Raw genomic sequence first — 16,310 nt, forward strand, 5'->3', positions numbered from 1 at the left:
ATTAGTGAAACAGAACTAAAGAAAAAGAAAGCTATTTCTTGGTTGAGTGAAATATATTGAATAATATAGAAAATAGCATAAAAACTAGCAGCAGTCTGACAGTGACAGATAAAAAGTGACAGTTAGAGAAAACCGAACCAAACCAAAACAATGGAATCCACTGCAGGGGAGCCCCTCACCCACTCCATCACATACCTACAGACGATCAAGAACGCAAAGGACAAGAAAGCCTTTAAATACAGCCTGCTGAAGAACAGCCCAGAGACTCTAATGGCAGACGTTTCACAAAAAGGGGACAGAGCCATCATCACTAATCTGCTCCTCTACACAACAGACTGTAATGTTTGGCGCAAGATTATCTGTCAATATTACAAAAGTTATAGAAAACTAGGCATCTGTAATGGCAGACAAATTCAAATTTATGAGGAAAACGACACTAACAAGGCATTTCTAACTGTAAATATCTACCATAATGGAACCATAATGTTCCAGGGGACTGAAGCATGTCTCAGCTCTGTCCAGGCAAACTTTACCAGCCTAAAAGCTCTGGCAGAGACCGAGAAACAAACACAAGGAGCTGCAGGAGACAGTGAAGCCCAGAGCTCAAGGGAGGGGCAGGAGGGGACGGAGCCTAACACTGGTGACTGCGACTCACAGCTGGAGCAGCCTGTCACTCAGATCGGAAACAGTCTCTCCCTACAAGAGGTAGAGCTGGTGGAGCTCAGGGAACTAACACTCTCCTATGCAACATCCAGTGAGTGCTTACAACACCTGGAAACTAAACTCAGTCACCTCACACGAGACTTTGAAGCAAGTGTTAAGGAGTTAAGAGGAGAGATACGAAAACTGCAGCAGGACAGAGAGACCCTGAGTAAAGAACTGAGAACAGCCAGGGAGGAGCTGCTGCTCAGAGAGGGAGAAATACAACGCCTGAGAGAACAGACAGAGAGCCTCACACACACCTGCAAGCAGCAGCAGCCCAGCTCTCCCACCAGCCAGACAGCAGCATCCCACACTCTGACACCAAAGTCCAGCACTCCAGCAGCAACACCACCACCGACGTCACAGGCAGAGGCCTCTGAAGGCCCCCAAGAGCAAGAAAATGCCCTTCAGAATGCAGAAGTCATCATCTTAATTGATTTAAATGGTAAGTTCATCAATGAAAAACAGCTCTTTCCTGGCCACAAAACATTAAAACTCTGGCGCCCAAAAACAGATAATGCCCTACAACAACTGAACAGGAAAAATCTGGGTGAACCCAGCCACATCATCATCCATGTGGGCACGAATGACCTGAGGGCACAACAAGAGCGAGTGGCAGAATCAGTGACACGGGTGGCCATTAAAGCAACACAAACCTTCCCAACTTCAAAAGTAGTTATCTCCACCATCCTACCAAGATCAGACGTCCATCCTCACACCATACAAAGAGTAAACACAGACATCTCCCGTAGATGTGCTGAAATGCCAAACGTTCACCTGGCACATCATCCCACACTGGACCTCAACCACCTCCATGACCACGTCCACCTCCATAAAGACAGTGTTCATATGTTTGCAAAAACCCTTAAAGATGTGGCCCTGGGTTGAACCCCTGGCAGCCTCCCAAAGAATGCCAGAGCAGCCACTACCCCTCCACCAGCGAGACATATTATTCACGCAGCACCACAAAACATCGTCTCTCCACACTCAACTGAGCCCTACACTACAGCCCCTACCCAGAGACCTGCACCCTATCACCAACTCACTGTACCCCCGGCCTGGGCCTCGCCACCCACATCCTGGACCCCACCGCCCAAGGCCTGGACCTCCACACCCTGCTCTCTACCACTATCAGCAACACCCTGCGCCACAGGACCCTTTCTTCTGGCACCACAACCACAGAAGACCCAGAGCAGCTCCAGCGAGGAACAACAGCATCTCAGTAGAACTTACTTGACTGCAGCCGTCTTCTCTCGTCTGCCATAAATGCAAGAAGTTTGGCATCTTAAATGAGCCAATTCAAGTACACAGGTAATACACAAGTAGTACAAAAAACCGAAGTGCATATCCCCATTTAAACTCAGCTTAGTTCCTGTAGTGTAGTGGTTATCACGTTCGCCTCACACGCGAAAGGTCCCCGGTTCGAAACCGGGCGGGAACAAACTGCACTTCTTAGTGTTTCATTTCACGTTATATCAAACAAAATGGGTTTAAAAGTTTGGCATCTTAAAGGAGCCAATTCAAGTACACAAGTAGTATACAAGCAGTACACATGTAGTAGTACACAAAATCGAGGTGCATATCCCCGATTGTGGTCAGCTCAGTTCCCGTAGTGTAGTGGTTATCACGTTCGCCTAACACGCGAAAGGTCCCCGGTTCGAAACCGGGCGGGAACAAACTGCACTTCTTAGTGTTTCAGTTCACGTTATATCAAACAAAATGGGTTTAAGACCCATATATTATATCTGCATATGTACAGCGCAGTGACTGTAATTAAAATGCAGGAGTTCACTCAACGGACAAGCAAAATATGCTTGGTTGTGAAAATTTGATATTTTGGTGGACGTTAATGCCTAGGAAAAAAATAACCCCATACGACAGACTTATTCAAACAAAATATGCAATTTGATATTTCTAAATTCAAACGCTTTTTGATAAAAGTTTCTATCTATAAAAGCAGTACTGGCTTTTATCACAAGATGGCGACAAAACCTTGCATTTGCAAAACATGGCAAGTACTCCACTCCCATCTTTAGTTTTAGACCTAACGCCCATGTGAAAAACAAATTCATTTCTGAATAAACAGCATTACACAGTATGTACTTCTGATTAGTTCTTACCATCTGAAACACCACTCGACCTGTCTTGCTCAAAATTAAGTGTTAACACAACAGCAGGTCACGAGCTCGGCCATATCTGTTAGTCTAAAATGGCAATAAAATACGTCTTAACACAAGTTATTTCGTAAAGCATATAATATGACTGTAACCAAATGATAAACTAAAACAGCATATTAGAAAAACGAGTTAACAAACTACTGCAAAAAAAAAAACATATATATATATATATATATATATATATATATATATATATATATATAGAAATAGAGAGAGAGAGAGAGAGAGAGAGAGATTGAGCAAACCAGCAACAGGTCATGATCCACATAAGCTCTTGAAATTTTACAATTTTTTTCGCCTCTGGAGTGAAACAAACCTAACAAAACATATATCAAATAGAAGATAAAAGCAAGAGGAGGAATATTAAGAATTGTTTTTATTAATATTAATATTAAGGCAACTGGGAAACACCAAGGCAGTGCAATCGGGAGGAGAACTGGACAAAACAGAAGATACTGGAATCAATTCACATCCAAATAACAGGCAAGACTGAGTCTCCATCTACACTGCATTTACTGTAAAAGACTGTTGCAAATTAGTGAAACAGAACTAAAGAAAAAGAAAGCTATTTCTTGGTTGAGTGAAATATATTGAATAATATAGAAAATAGCATAAAAACTAGCAGCAGTCTGACAGTGACAGATAAAAAGTGACAGTTAGAGAAAACCGAACCAAACCAAAACAATGGAATCCACTGCAGGGGAGCCCCTCACCCACTCCATCACATACCTACAGACGATCAAGAACGCAAAGGACAAGAAAGCCTTTAAATACAGCCTGCTGAAGAACAGCCCAGAGACTCTAATGGCAGACGTTTCACAAAAAGGGGACAGAGCCATCATCACTAATCTGCTCCTCTACACAACAGACTGTAATGTTTGGCGCAAGATTATCTGTCAATATTACAAAAGTTATAGAAAACTAGGCATCTGTAATGGCAGACAAATTCAAATTTATGAGGAAAACGACACTAACAAGGCATTTCTAACTGTAGATATCTACCATAATGGAACCATAATGTTCCAGGGGACTGAAGCATGTCTCAGCTCTGTCCAGGCAAACTTTACCAGCCTAAAAGCTCTGGCAGAGACCGAGAAACAAACACAAGGAGCTGCAGGAGACAGTGAAGCCCAGAGCTCAAGGGAGGGGCAGGAGGGGACGGAGCCTAACACTGGTGACTGCGACTCACAGCTGGAGCAGCCTGTCACTCAGATCGGAAACAGTCTCTCCCTACAAGAGGTAGAGCTGGTGGAGCTCAGGGAACTAACACTCTCCTATGCAACATCCAGTGAGTGCTTACAACACCTGGAAACTAAACTCAGTCACCTCACACGAGACTTTGAAGCAAGTGTTAAGGAGTTAAGAGGAGAGATACGAAAACTGCAGCAGGACAGAGAGACCCTGAGTAAAGAACTGAGAACAGCCAGGGAGGAGCTGCTGCTCAGAGAGGGAGAAATACAACGCCTGAGAGAACAGACAGAGAGCCTCACACACACCTGCAAGCAGCAGCAGCCCAGCTCTCCCACCAGCCAGACAGCAGCATCCCACACTCTGACACCAAAGTCCAGCACTCCAGCAGCAACACCACCACCGACGTCACAGGCAGAGGCCTCTGAAGGCCCCCAAGAGCAAGAAAATGCCCTTCAGAATGCAGAAGTCATCATCTTAATTGATTTAAATGGTAAGTTCATCAATGAAAAACAGCTCTTTCCTGGCCACAAAACATTAAAACTCTGGCGCCCAAAAACAGATAATGCCCTACAACAACTGAACAGGAAAAATCTGGGTGAACCCAGCCACATCATCATCCATGTGGGCACGAATGACCTGAGGGCACAACAAGAGCGAGTGGCAGAATCAGTGACACGGGTGGCCATTAAAGCAACACAAACCTTCCCAACTTCAAAAGTAGTTATCTCCACCATCCTACCAAGATCAGACGTCCATCCTCACACCATACAAAGAGTAAACACAGACATCTCCCGTAGATGTGCTGAAATGCCAAACGTTCACCTGGCACATCATCCCACACTGGACCTCAACCACCTCCATGACCACGTCCACCTCCATAAAGACAGTGTTCATATGTTTGCAAAAACCCTTAAAGATGTGGCCCTGGGTTGAACCCCTGGCAGCCTCCCAAAGAATGCCAGAGCAGCCACTACCCCTCCACCAGCGAGACATATTATTCACGCAGCACCACAAAACATCGTCTCTCCACACTCAACTGAGCCCTACACTACAGCCCCTACCCAGAGACCTGCACCCTATCACCAACTCACTGTACCCCCGGCCTGGGCCTCGCCACCCACATCCTGGACCCCACCGCCCAAGGCCTGGACCTCCACACCCTGCTCTCTACCACTATCAGCAACACCCTGCGCCACAGGACCCTTTCTTCTGGCACCACAACCACAGAAGACCCAGAGCAGCTCCAGCGAGGAACAACAGCATCTCAGTAGAACTTACTTGACTGCAGCCGTCTTCTCTCGTCTGCCATAAATGCAAGAAGTTTGGCATCTTAAATGAGCCAATTCAAGTACACAGGTAATACACAAGTAGTACAAAAAACCGAAGTGCATATCCCCATTTAAACTCAGCTTAGTTCCTGTAGTGTAGTGGTTATCACGTTCGCCTCACACGCGAAAGGTCCCCGGTTCGAAACCGGGCGGGAACAAACTGCACTTCTTAGTGTTTCATTTCACGTTATATCAAACAAAATGGGTTTAAAAGTTTGGCATCTTAAAGGAGCCAATTCAAGTACACAAGTAGTATACTAGTACACAAGCAGTACACATGTAGTAGTACACAAAATCGAGGTGCATATCCCCGATTGTAGTCAGCTCAGTTCCTGTAGTGTAGTGGTTATCACGTTCGCCTAACACGCGAAAGGTCCCCGGTTCGAAACCGGGCGGGAACAAACTGCACTTCTTAGTGTTTCAGTTCACGTTATATCAAACAAAATGGGTTTAAGACCCATATATTATATCTGCATATGTACAGCGCAGTGACTGTAATTAAAATGCAGGAGTTCACTCAACGGACAAGCAAAATATGCTTGGTTGTGAAAATTTGATATTTTGGTGGACGTTAATGCCTAGGAAAAAAATAACCCCATACGACAGACTTATTCAAACAAAATATGCAATTTGATATTTCTAAATTCAAACGCTTTTTGATAAAAGTTTCTATCTATAAAAGCAGTACTGGCTTTTATCACAAGATGGCGACAAAACCTTGCATTTGCAAAACATGGCAAGTACTCCACTCCCATCTTTAGTTTTAGACCTAACGCCCATGTGAAAAACAAATTCATTTCTGAATAAACAGCATTACACAGTATGTACTTCTGATTAGTTCTTACCATCTGAAACACCACTCGACCTGTCTTGCTCAAAATTAAGTGTTAACACAACAGCAGGTCACGAGCTCGGCCATATCTGTTAGTCTAAAATGGCAATAAAATACGTCTTAACACAAGTTATTTCGTAAAGCATATAATATGACTGTAACCAAATGATAAACTAAAACAGCATATTAGAAAAACGAGTTAACAAACTACTGCAAAAAAAAACATATATATATATATATATATATATATATATATATATATATATATATATATATATATATATATATAGAGAGAGAGAGAGAGAGAGAGAGATTGAGCAAACCAGCAACAGGTCATGATCCACATAAGCTCTTGAAATTTTACAATTTTTTTCGCCTCTGGAGTGAAACAAACCTAACAAAACATATATCAAATAGAAGATAAAAGCAAGAGGAGGAATATTAAGAATTGTTTTTATTAATATTAATATTAAGGCAACTGGGAAACACCAAGGCAGTGCAATCGGGAGGAGAACTGGACAAAACAGAAGATACTGGAATCAATTCACATCCAAATAACAGGCAAGACTGAGTCTCCATCTACACTGCATTTACTGTAAAAGACTGTTGCAAATTAGTGAAACAGAACTAAAGAAAAAGAAAGCTATTTCTTGGTTGAGTGAAATATATTGAATAATATAGAAAATAGCATAAAAACTAGCAGCAGTCTGACAGTGACAGATAAAAAGTGACAGTTAGAGAAAACCGAACCAAACCAAAACAATGGAATCCACTGCAGGGGAGCCCCTCACCCACTCCATCACATACCTACAGACGATCAAGAACGCAAAGGACAAGAAAGCCTTTAAATACAGCCTGCTGAAGAACAGCCCAGAGACTCTAATGGCAGACGTTTCACAAAAAGGGGACAGAGCCATCATCACTAATCTGCTCCTCTACACAACAGACTGTAATGTTTGGCGCAAGATTATCTGTCAATATTACAAAAGTTATAGAAAACTAGGCATCTGTAATGGCAGACAAATTCAAATTTATGAGGAAAACGACACTAACAAGGCATTTCTAACTGTAGATATCTACCATAATGGAACCATAATGTTCCAGGGGACTGAAGCATGTCTCAGCTCTGTCCAGGCAAACTTTACCAGCCTAAAAGCTCTGGCAGAGACCGAGAAACAAACACAAGGAGCTGCAGGAGACAGTGAAGCCCAGAGCTCAAGGGAGGGGCAGGAGGGGACGGAGCCTAACACTGGTGACTGCGACTCACAGCTGGAGCAGCCTGTCACTCAGATCGGAAACAGTCTCTCCCTACAAGAGGTAGAGCTGGTGGAGCTCAGGGAACTAACACTCTCCTATGCAACATCCAGTGAGTGCTTACAACACCTGGAAACTAAACTCAGTCACCTCACACGAGACTTTGAAGCAAGTGTTAAGGAGTTAAGAGGAGAGATACGAAAACTGCAGCAGGACAGAGAGACCCTGAGTAAAGAACTGAGAACAGCCAGGGAGGAGCTGCTGCTCAGAGAGGGAGAAATACAACGCCTGAGAGAACAGACAGAGAGCCTCACACACACCTGCAAGCAGCAGCAGCCCAGCTCTCCCACCAGCCAGACAGCAGCATCCCACACTCTGACACCAAAGTCCAGCACTCCAGCAGCAACACCACCACCGACGTCACAGGCAGAGGCCTCTGAAGGCCCCCAAGAGCAAGAAAATGCCCTTCAGAATGCAGAAGTCATCATCTTAATTGATTTAAATGGTAAGTTCATCAATGAAAAACAGCTCTTTCCTGGCCACAAAACATTAAAACTCTGGCGCCCAAAAACAGATAATGCCCTACAACAACTGAACAGGAAAAATCTGGGTGAACCCAGCCACATCATCATCCATGTGGGCACGAATGACCTGAGGGCACAACAAGAGCGAGTGGCAGAATCAGTGACACGGGTGGCCATTAAAGCAACACAAACCTTCCCAACTTCAAAAGTAGTTATCTCCACCATCCTACCAAGATCAGACGTCCATCCTCACACCATACAAAGAGTAAACACAGACATCTCCCGTAGATGTGCTGAAATGCCAAACGTTCACCTGGCACATCATCCCACACTGGACCTCAACCACCTCCATGACCACGTCCACCTCCATAAAGACAGTGTTCATATGTTTGCAAAAACCCTTAAAGACGTGGCCCTGGGTTGAACCCCTGGCAGCCTCCCAAAGAATGCCAGAGCAGCCACTACCCCTCCGCCAGCGAGACATATTATTCACGCAGCACCACAAAACATCGTCTCTCCACACTCAACTGAGCCCTACACTACAGCCCCTACCCAGAGACCTGCACCCTATCACCAACTCACTGTACCCCCGGCCTGGGCCTCGCCACCCACATCCTGGACCCCACCGCCCAAGGCCTGGACCTCCACACCCTGCTCTCTACCACTATCAGCAACACCCTGCGCCACAGGACCCTTTCTTCTGGCACCACAACCACAGAAGACCCAGAGCAGCTCCAGCGAGGAACAACAGCATCTCAGTAGAACTTACTTGACTGCAGCCGTCTTCTCTCGTCTGCCATAAATGCAAGAAGTTTGGCATCTTAAATGAGCCAATTCAAGTACACAGGTAATACACAAGTAGTACAAAAAACCGAAGTGCATATCCCCATTTAAAGTCAGCTTAGTTCCTGTAGTGTAGTGGTTATCACGTTCGCCTCACACGCGAAAGGTCCCCGGTTCGAAACCGGGCGGGCACAAACTGCACTTCTTAGTGTTTCATTTCACGTTATATCAAACAAAATGGGTTTAAAAGTTTGGCATCTTAAAGGAGCCAATTCAAGTACACAAGTAGTATACAAGCAGTACACATGTAGTAGTACACAAAATCGAGGTGCATATCCCCGATTGTGGTCAGCTCAGTTCCCGTAGTGTAGTGGTTATCACGTTCGCCTAACACGCGAAAGGTCCCCGGTTCGAAACCGGGCGGGAACAAACTGCACTTCTTAGTGTTTCATTTCACGTTATATCAAACAAAATGGGTTTAAGACCCATATATTATATCTGCATATGTACAGCGCAGTGACTGTAATTAAAATGCAGGAGTTCACTCAACGGACAAGCAAAATATGCTTGGTTGTGAAAATTTGATATTTTGGTGGACGTTAATGCCTAGGAAAAAAATAACCCCATACGACAGACTTATTCAAACAAAATATGCAATTTGATATTTCTAAATTCAAACGCTTTTTGATAAAAGTTTCTATCTATAAAAGCAGTACTGGCTTTTATCACAAGATGGCGACAAAACCTTGCATTTGCAAAACATGGCAAGTACTCCACTCCCATCTTTAGTTTTAGACCTAACGCCCATGTGAAAAACAAATTCATTTCTGAATAAACAGCATTACACAGTATGTACTTCTGATTAGTTCTTACCATCTGAAACACCACTCGACCTGTCTTGCTCAAAATTAAGTGTTAACACAACAGCAGGTCACGAGCTCGGCCATATCTGTTAGTCTAAAATGGCAATAAAATACGTCTTAACACAAGTTATTTCGTAAAGCATATAATATGACTGTAACCAAATGATAAACTAAAACAGCATATTAGAAAAACGAGTTAACAAACTAAAACTGCAAAAAAAAAAACATATATATATATATATATATATATATATATATATATATAGAGATAGAGAGAGAGAGAGAGAGAGAGAGAGAGAGAGAGAGAGAGAGAGAGATTGAGCAAACCAGCAACAGGTCATGATCCACATAAGCTCTTGAAATTTTACAATTTTTTTCGCCTCTGGAGTGAAACAAACCTAACAAAACATATATCAAATAGAAGATAAAAGCAAGAGGAGGAATATTAAGAATTGTTTTTATTAATATTAATATTAAGGCAACTGGGAAACACCAAGGCAGTGCAATCGGGAGGAGAACTGGACAAAACAGAAGATACTGGAATCAATTCACATCCAAATAACAGGCAAGACTGAGTCTCCATCTACACTGCATTTACTGTAAAAGACTGTTGCAAATTAGTGAAACAGAACTAAAGAAAAAGAAAGCTATTTCTTGGTTGAGTGAAATATATTGAATAATATAGAAAATAGCATAAAAACTAGCAGCAGTCTGACAGTGACAGATAAAAAGTGACAGTTAGAGAAAACCGAACCAAACCAAAACAATGGAATCCACTGCAGGGGAGCCCCTCACCCACTCCATCACATACCTACAGACGATCAAGAACGCAAAGGACAAGAAAGCCTTTAAATACAGCCTGCTGAAGAACAGCCCAGAGACTCTAATGGCAGACGTTTCACAAAAAGGGGACAGAGCCATCATCACTAATCTGCTCCTCTACACAACAGACTGTAATGTTTGGCGCAAGATTATCTGTCAATATTACAAAAGTTATAGAAAACTAGGCATCTGTAATGGCAGACAAATTCAAATTTATGAGGAAAACGACACTAACAAGGCATTTCTAACTGTAGATATCTACCATAATGGAACCATAATGTTCCAGGGGACTGAAGCATGTCTCAGCTCTGTCCAGGCAAACTTTACCAGCCTAAAAGCTCTGGCAGAGACCGAGAAACAAACACAAGGAGCTGCAGGAGACAGTGAAGCCCAGAGCTCAAGGGAGGGGCAGGAGGGGACGGAGCCTAACACTGGTGACTGCGACTCACAGCTGGAGCAGCCTGTCACTCAGATCGGAAACAGTCTCTCCCTACAAGAGGTAGAGCTGGTGGAGCTCAGGGAACTAACACTCTCCTATGCAACATCCAGTGAGTGCTTACAACACCTGGAAACTAAACTCAGTCACCTCACACGAGACTTTGAAGCAAGTGTTAAGGAGTTAAGAGGAGAGATACGAAAACTGCAGCAGGACAGAGAGACCCTGAGTAAAGAACTGAGAACAGCCAGGGAGGAGCTGCTGCTCAGAGAGGGAGAAATACAACGCCTGAGAGAACAGACAGAGAGCCTCACACACACCTGCAAGCAGCAGCAGCCCAGCTCTCCCACCAGCCAGACAGCAGCATCCCACACTCTGACACCAAAGTCCAGCACTCCAGCAGCAACACCACCACCGACGTCACAGGCAGAGGCCTCTGAAGGCCCCCAAGAGCAAGAAAATGCCCTTCAGAATGCAGAAGTCATCATCTTAATTGATTTAAATGGTAAGTTCATCAATGAAAAACAGCTCTTTCCTGGCCACAAAACATTAAAACTCTGGCGCCCAAAAACAGATAATGCCCTACAACAACTGAACAGGAAAAATCTGGGTGAACCCAGCCACATCATCATCCATGTGGGCACGAATGACCTGAGGGCACAACAAGAGCGAGTGGCAGAATCAGTGACACGGGTGGCCATTAAAGCAACACAAACCTTCCCAACTTCAAAAGTAGTTATCTCCACCATCCTACCAAGATCAGACGTCCATCCTCACACCATACAAAGAGTAAACACAGACATCTCCCGTAGATGTGCTGAAATGCCAAACGTTCACCTGGCACATCATCCCACACTGGACCTCAACCACCTCCATGACCACGTCCACCTCCATAAAGACAGTGTTCATATGTTTGCAAAAACCCTTAAAGACGTGGCCCTGGGTTGAACCCCTGGCAGCCTCCCAAAGAATGCCAGAGCAGCCACTACCCCTCCGCCAGCGAGACATATTATTCACGCAGCACCACAAAACATCGTCTCTCCACACTCAACTGAGCCCTACACTACAGCCCCTACCCAGAGACCTGCACCCTATCACCAACTCACTGTACCCCCGGCCTGGGCCTCGCCACCCACATCCTGGACCCCACCGCCCAAGGCCTGGACCTCCACACCCTGCTCTCTACCACTATCAGCAACACCCTGCGCCACAGGACCCTTTCTTCTGGCACCACAACCACAGAAGACCCAGAGCAGCTCCAGCGAGGAACAACAGCATCTCAGTAGAACTTACTTGACTGCAGCCGTCTTCTCTCGTCTGCCATAAATGCAAGAAGTTTGGCATCTTAAATGAGCCAATTCAAGTACACAGGTAATACACAAGTAGTACAAAAAACCGAAGTGCATATCCCCATTTAAAGTCAGCTTAGTTCCTGTAGTGTAGTGGTTATCACGTTCGCCTCACACGCGAAAGGTCCCCGGTTCGAAACCGGGCGGGCACAAACTGCACTTCTTAGTGTTTCATTTCACGTTATATCAAACAAAATGGGTTTAAAAGTTTGGCATCTTAAAGGAGCCAATTCAAGTACACAAGTAGTATACAAGCAGTACACATGTAGTAGTACACAAAATCGAGGTGCATATCCCCGATTGTGGTCAGCTCAGTTCCCGTAGTGTAGTGGTTATCACGTTCGCCTAACACGCGAAAGGTCCCCGGTTCGAAACCGGGCGGGAACAAACTGCACTTCTTAGTGTTTCATTTCACGTTATATCAAACAAAATGGGTTTAAGACCCATATATTATATCTGCATATGTACAGCGCAGTGACTGTAATTAAAATGCAGGAGTTCACTCAACGGACAAGCAAAATATGCTTGGTTGTGAAAATTTGATATTTTGGTGGACGTTAATGCCTAGGAAAAAAATAACCCCATACGACAGACTTATTCAAACAAAATATGCAATTTGATATTTCTAAATTCAAACGCTTTTTGATAAAAGTTTCTATCTATAAAAGCAGTACTGGCTTTTATCACAAGATGGCGACAAAACCTTGCATTTGCAAAACATGGCAAGTACTCCACTCCCATCTTTAGTTTTAGACCTAACGCCCATGTGAAAAACAAATTCATTTCTGAATAAACAGCATTACACAGTATGTACTTCTGATTAGTTCTTACCATCTGAAACACCACTCGACCTGTCTTGCTCAAAATTAAGTGTTAACACAACAGCAGGTCACGAGCTCGGCCATATCTGTTAGTCTAAAATGGCAATAAAATACGTCTTAACACAAGTTATTTCGTAAAGCATATAATATGACTGTAACCAAATGATAAACTAAAACAGCATATTAGAAAAACGAGTTAACAAACTAAAACTGCAAAAAAAAAAAACATATATATATATATATATATATATATATATATAGAGAGAGAGAGAGAGAGAGAGAGAGAGAGAGAGAGAGAGAGAGAGAGAGAGAGAGAGAGATTGAGCAAACCAGCAACAGGTCATGATCCACATAAGCTCTTGAAATTTTACAATTTTTTTCGCCTCTGGAGTGAAACAAACCTAACAAAACATATATCAAATAGAAGATAAAAGCAAGAGGAGGAATATTAAGAATTGTTTTTATTAATATTAATATTAAGGCAACTGGGAAACACCAAGGCAGTGCAATCGGGAGGAGAACTGGACAAAACAGAAGATACTGGAATCAATTCACATCCAAATAACAGGCAAGACTGAGTCTCCATCTACACTGCATTTACTGTAAAAGACTGTTGCAAATTAGTGAAACAGAACTAAAGAAAAAGAAAGCTATTTCTTGGTTGAGTGAAATATATTGAATAATATAGAAAATAGCATAAAAACTAGCAGCAGTCTGACAGTGACAGATAAAAAGTGACAGTTAGAGAAAACCGAACCAAACCAAAACAATGGAATCCACTGCAGGGGAGCCCCTCACCCACTCCATCACATACCTACAGACGATCAAGAACGCAAAGGACAAGAAAGCCTTTAAATACAGCCTGCTGAAGAACAGCCCAGAGACTCTAATGGCAGACGTTTCACAAAAAGGGGACAGAGCCATCATCACTAATCTGCTCCTCTACACAACAGACTGTAATGTTTGGCGCAAGATTATCTGTCAATATTACAAAAGTTATAGAAAACTAGGCATCTGTAATGGCAGACAAATTCAAATTTATGAGGAAAACGACACTAACAAGGCATTTCTAACTGTAGATATCTACCATAATGGAACCATAATGTTCCAGGGGACTGAAGCATGTCTCAGCTCTGTCCAGGCAAACTTTACCAGCCTAAAAGCTCTGGCAGAGACCGAGAAACAAACACAAGGAGCTGCAGGAGACAGTGAAGCCCAGAGCTCAAGGGAGGGGCAGGAGGGGACGGAGCCTAACACTGGTGACTGCGACTCACAGCTGGAGCAGCCTGTCACTCAGATCGGAAACAGTCTCTCCCTACAAGAGGTAGAGCTGGTGGAGCTCAGGGAACTAACACTCTCCTATGCAACATCCAGTGAGTGCTTACAACACCTGGAAACTAAACTCAGTCACCTCACACGAGACTTTGAAGCAAGTGTTAAGGAGTTAAGAGGAGAGATACGAAAACTGCAGCAGGACAGAGAGACCCTGAGTAAAGAACTGAGAACAGCCAGGGAGGAGCTGCTGCTCAGAGAGGGAGAAATACAACGCCTGAGAGAACAGACAGAGAGCCTCACACACACCTGCAAGCAGCAGCAGCCCAGCTCTCCCACCAGCCAGACAGCAGCATCCCACACTCTGACACCAAAGTCCAGCACTCCAGCAGCAACACCACCACCGACGTCACAGGCAGAGGCCTCTGAAGGCCCCCAAGAGCAAGAAAATGCCCTTCAGAATGCAGAAGTCATCATCTTAATTGATTTAAATGGTAAGTTCATCAATGAAAAACAGCTCTTTCCTGGCCACAAAACATTAAAACTCTGGCGCCCAAAAACAGATAATGCCCTACAACAACTGAACAGGAAAAATCTGGGTGAACCCAGCCACATCATCATCCATGTGGGCACGAATGACCTGAGGGCACAACAAGAGCGAGTGGCAGAATCAGTGACACGGGTGGCCATTAAAGCAACACAAACCTTCCCAACTTCAAAAGTAGTTATCTCCACCATCCTACCAAGATCAGACGTCCATCCTCACACCATACAAAGAGTAAACACAGACATCTCCCGTAGATGTGCTGAAATGCCAAACGTTCACCTGGCACATCATCCCACACTGGACCTCAACCACCTCCATGACCACGTCCACCTCCATAAAGACAGTGTTCATATGTTTGCAAAAACCCTTAAAGACGTGGCCCTGGGTTGAACCCCTGGCAGCCTCCCAAAGAATGCCAGAGCAGCCACTACCCCTCCGCCAGCGAGACATATTATTCACGCAGCACCACAAAACATCGTCTCTCCACACTCAACTGAGCCCTACACTACAGCCCCTACCCAGAGACCTGCACCCTATCACCAACTCACTGTACCCCCGGCCTGGGCCTCGCCACCCACATCCTGGACCCCACCGCCCAAGGCCTGGACCTCCACACCCTGCTCTCTACCACTATCAGCAACACCCTGCGCCACAGGACCCTTTCTTCTGGCACCACAACCACAGAAGACCCAGAGCAGCTCCAGCGAGGAACAACAGCATCTCAGTAGAACTTACTTGACTGCAGCCGTCTTCTCTCGTCTGCCATAAATGCAAGAAGTTTGGCATCTTAAATGAGCCAATTCAAGTACACAGGTAATACACAAGTAGTACAAAAAACCGAAGTGCATATCCCCATTTAAAGTCAGCTTAGTTCCTGTAGTGTAGTGGTTATCACGTTCGCCTCACACGCGAAAGGTCCCCGGTTCGAAACCGGGCGGGCACAAACTGCACTTCTTAGTGTTTCATTTCACGTTATATCAAACAAAATGGGTTTAAAAGTTTGGCATCTTAAAGGAGCCAATTCAAGTACACAAGTAGTATACAAGCAGTACACATGTAGTAGTACACAAAATCGAGGTGCATATATATATATATGTTTTTTTTTTTGCAGTTTTAGTTTGTTAACTCGTTTTTCTAATATGCTGTTTTAGTTTATCATTTGGTTACAGTCATATTATATGCTTTACGAAATAACTTGTGTTAAGACGTATTTTATTGCCATTTTAGACTAACAGATATGGCCGAGCTCGTGACCTGCTGTTGTGTTAACACTTAATTTTGAGCAAGACAGGTCGAGTGGTGTTTCAGATGGTAAGAACTAATCAGAAGTACATACTGTGTAATGCTGTTTATTCAGAAATATAGAGAGAGAGAGAGAGAGAGAGAGAGAGAGAGAGATTGAGCAAACC

At 44.0% G+C, this 16,310-nt stretch overlaps 9 non-coding genes across 9 annotated transcripts; all 9 read left to right on the plus strand.

The window, feature by feature from the left end:
- The first annotated feature begins 2,070 nt into the window (after positions 1-2,070).
- On the plus strand, positions 2,071-2,143 carry trnav-cac (transfer RNA valine (anticodon CAC)). Its single transcript has one exon. It is a non-coding gene; the product is annotated as a tRNA-Val (tRNA).
- A 162-nt stretch (positions 2,144-2,305) lies between these two features.
- Positions 2,306-2,378, plus strand: trnav-aac (transfer RNA valine (anticodon AAC)). Its single transcript has one exon. It is a non-coding gene; the product is annotated as a tRNA-Val (tRNA).
- A 3,105-nt stretch (positions 2,379-5,483) lies between these two features.
- trnav-cac (transfer RNA valine (anticodon CAC)) lies at positions 5,484-5,556 on the plus strand. Its single transcript has one exon. It is a non-coding gene; the product is annotated as a tRNA-Val (tRNA).
- Positions 5,557-5,726: 170 nt separating this feature from the next.
- trnav-aac (transfer RNA valine (anticodon AAC)) lies at positions 5,727-5,799 on the plus strand. Its single transcript has one exon. It is a non-coding gene; the product is annotated as a tRNA-Val (tRNA).
- Positions 5,800-8,912: 3,113 nt separating this feature from the next.
- trnav-cac (transfer RNA valine (anticodon CAC)) lies at positions 8,913-8,985 on the plus strand. The gene has a single exon. It is a non-coding gene; the product is annotated as a tRNA-Val (tRNA).
- Positions 8,986-9,147: 162 nt separating this feature from the next.
- Positions 9,148-9,220, plus strand: trnav-aac (transfer RNA valine (anticodon AAC)). Its single transcript has one exon. It is a non-coding gene; the product is annotated as a tRNA-Val (tRNA).
- A 3,120-nt stretch (positions 9,221-12,340) lies between these two features.
- On the plus strand, positions 12,341-12,413 carry trnav-cac (transfer RNA valine (anticodon CAC)). Its single transcript has one exon. It is a non-coding gene; the product is annotated as a tRNA-Val (tRNA).
- A 162-nt stretch (positions 12,414-12,575) lies between these two features.
- On the plus strand, positions 12,576-12,648 carry trnav-aac (transfer RNA valine (anticodon AAC)). The gene has a single exon. It is a non-coding gene; the product is annotated as a tRNA-Val (tRNA).
- Positions 12,649-15,771: 3,123 nt separating this feature from the next.
- trnav-cac (transfer RNA valine (anticodon CAC)) lies at positions 15,772-15,844 on the plus strand. Its single transcript has one exon. It is a non-coding gene; the product is annotated as a tRNA-Val (tRNA).
- Positions 15,845-16,310: the final 466 nt, after the last annotated feature.

The sequence above is a fragment of the Myxocyprinus asiaticus genome, chromosome 31, assembly GCF_019703515.2.
Source record: "Myxocyprinus asiaticus isolate MX2 ecotype Aquarium Trade chromosome 31, UBuf_Myxa_2, whole genome shotgun sequence".
Lineage (NCBI taxonomy): Eukaryota > Metazoa > Chordata > Actinopteri > Cypriniformes > Catostomidae > Myxocyprinus > Myxocyprinus asiaticus.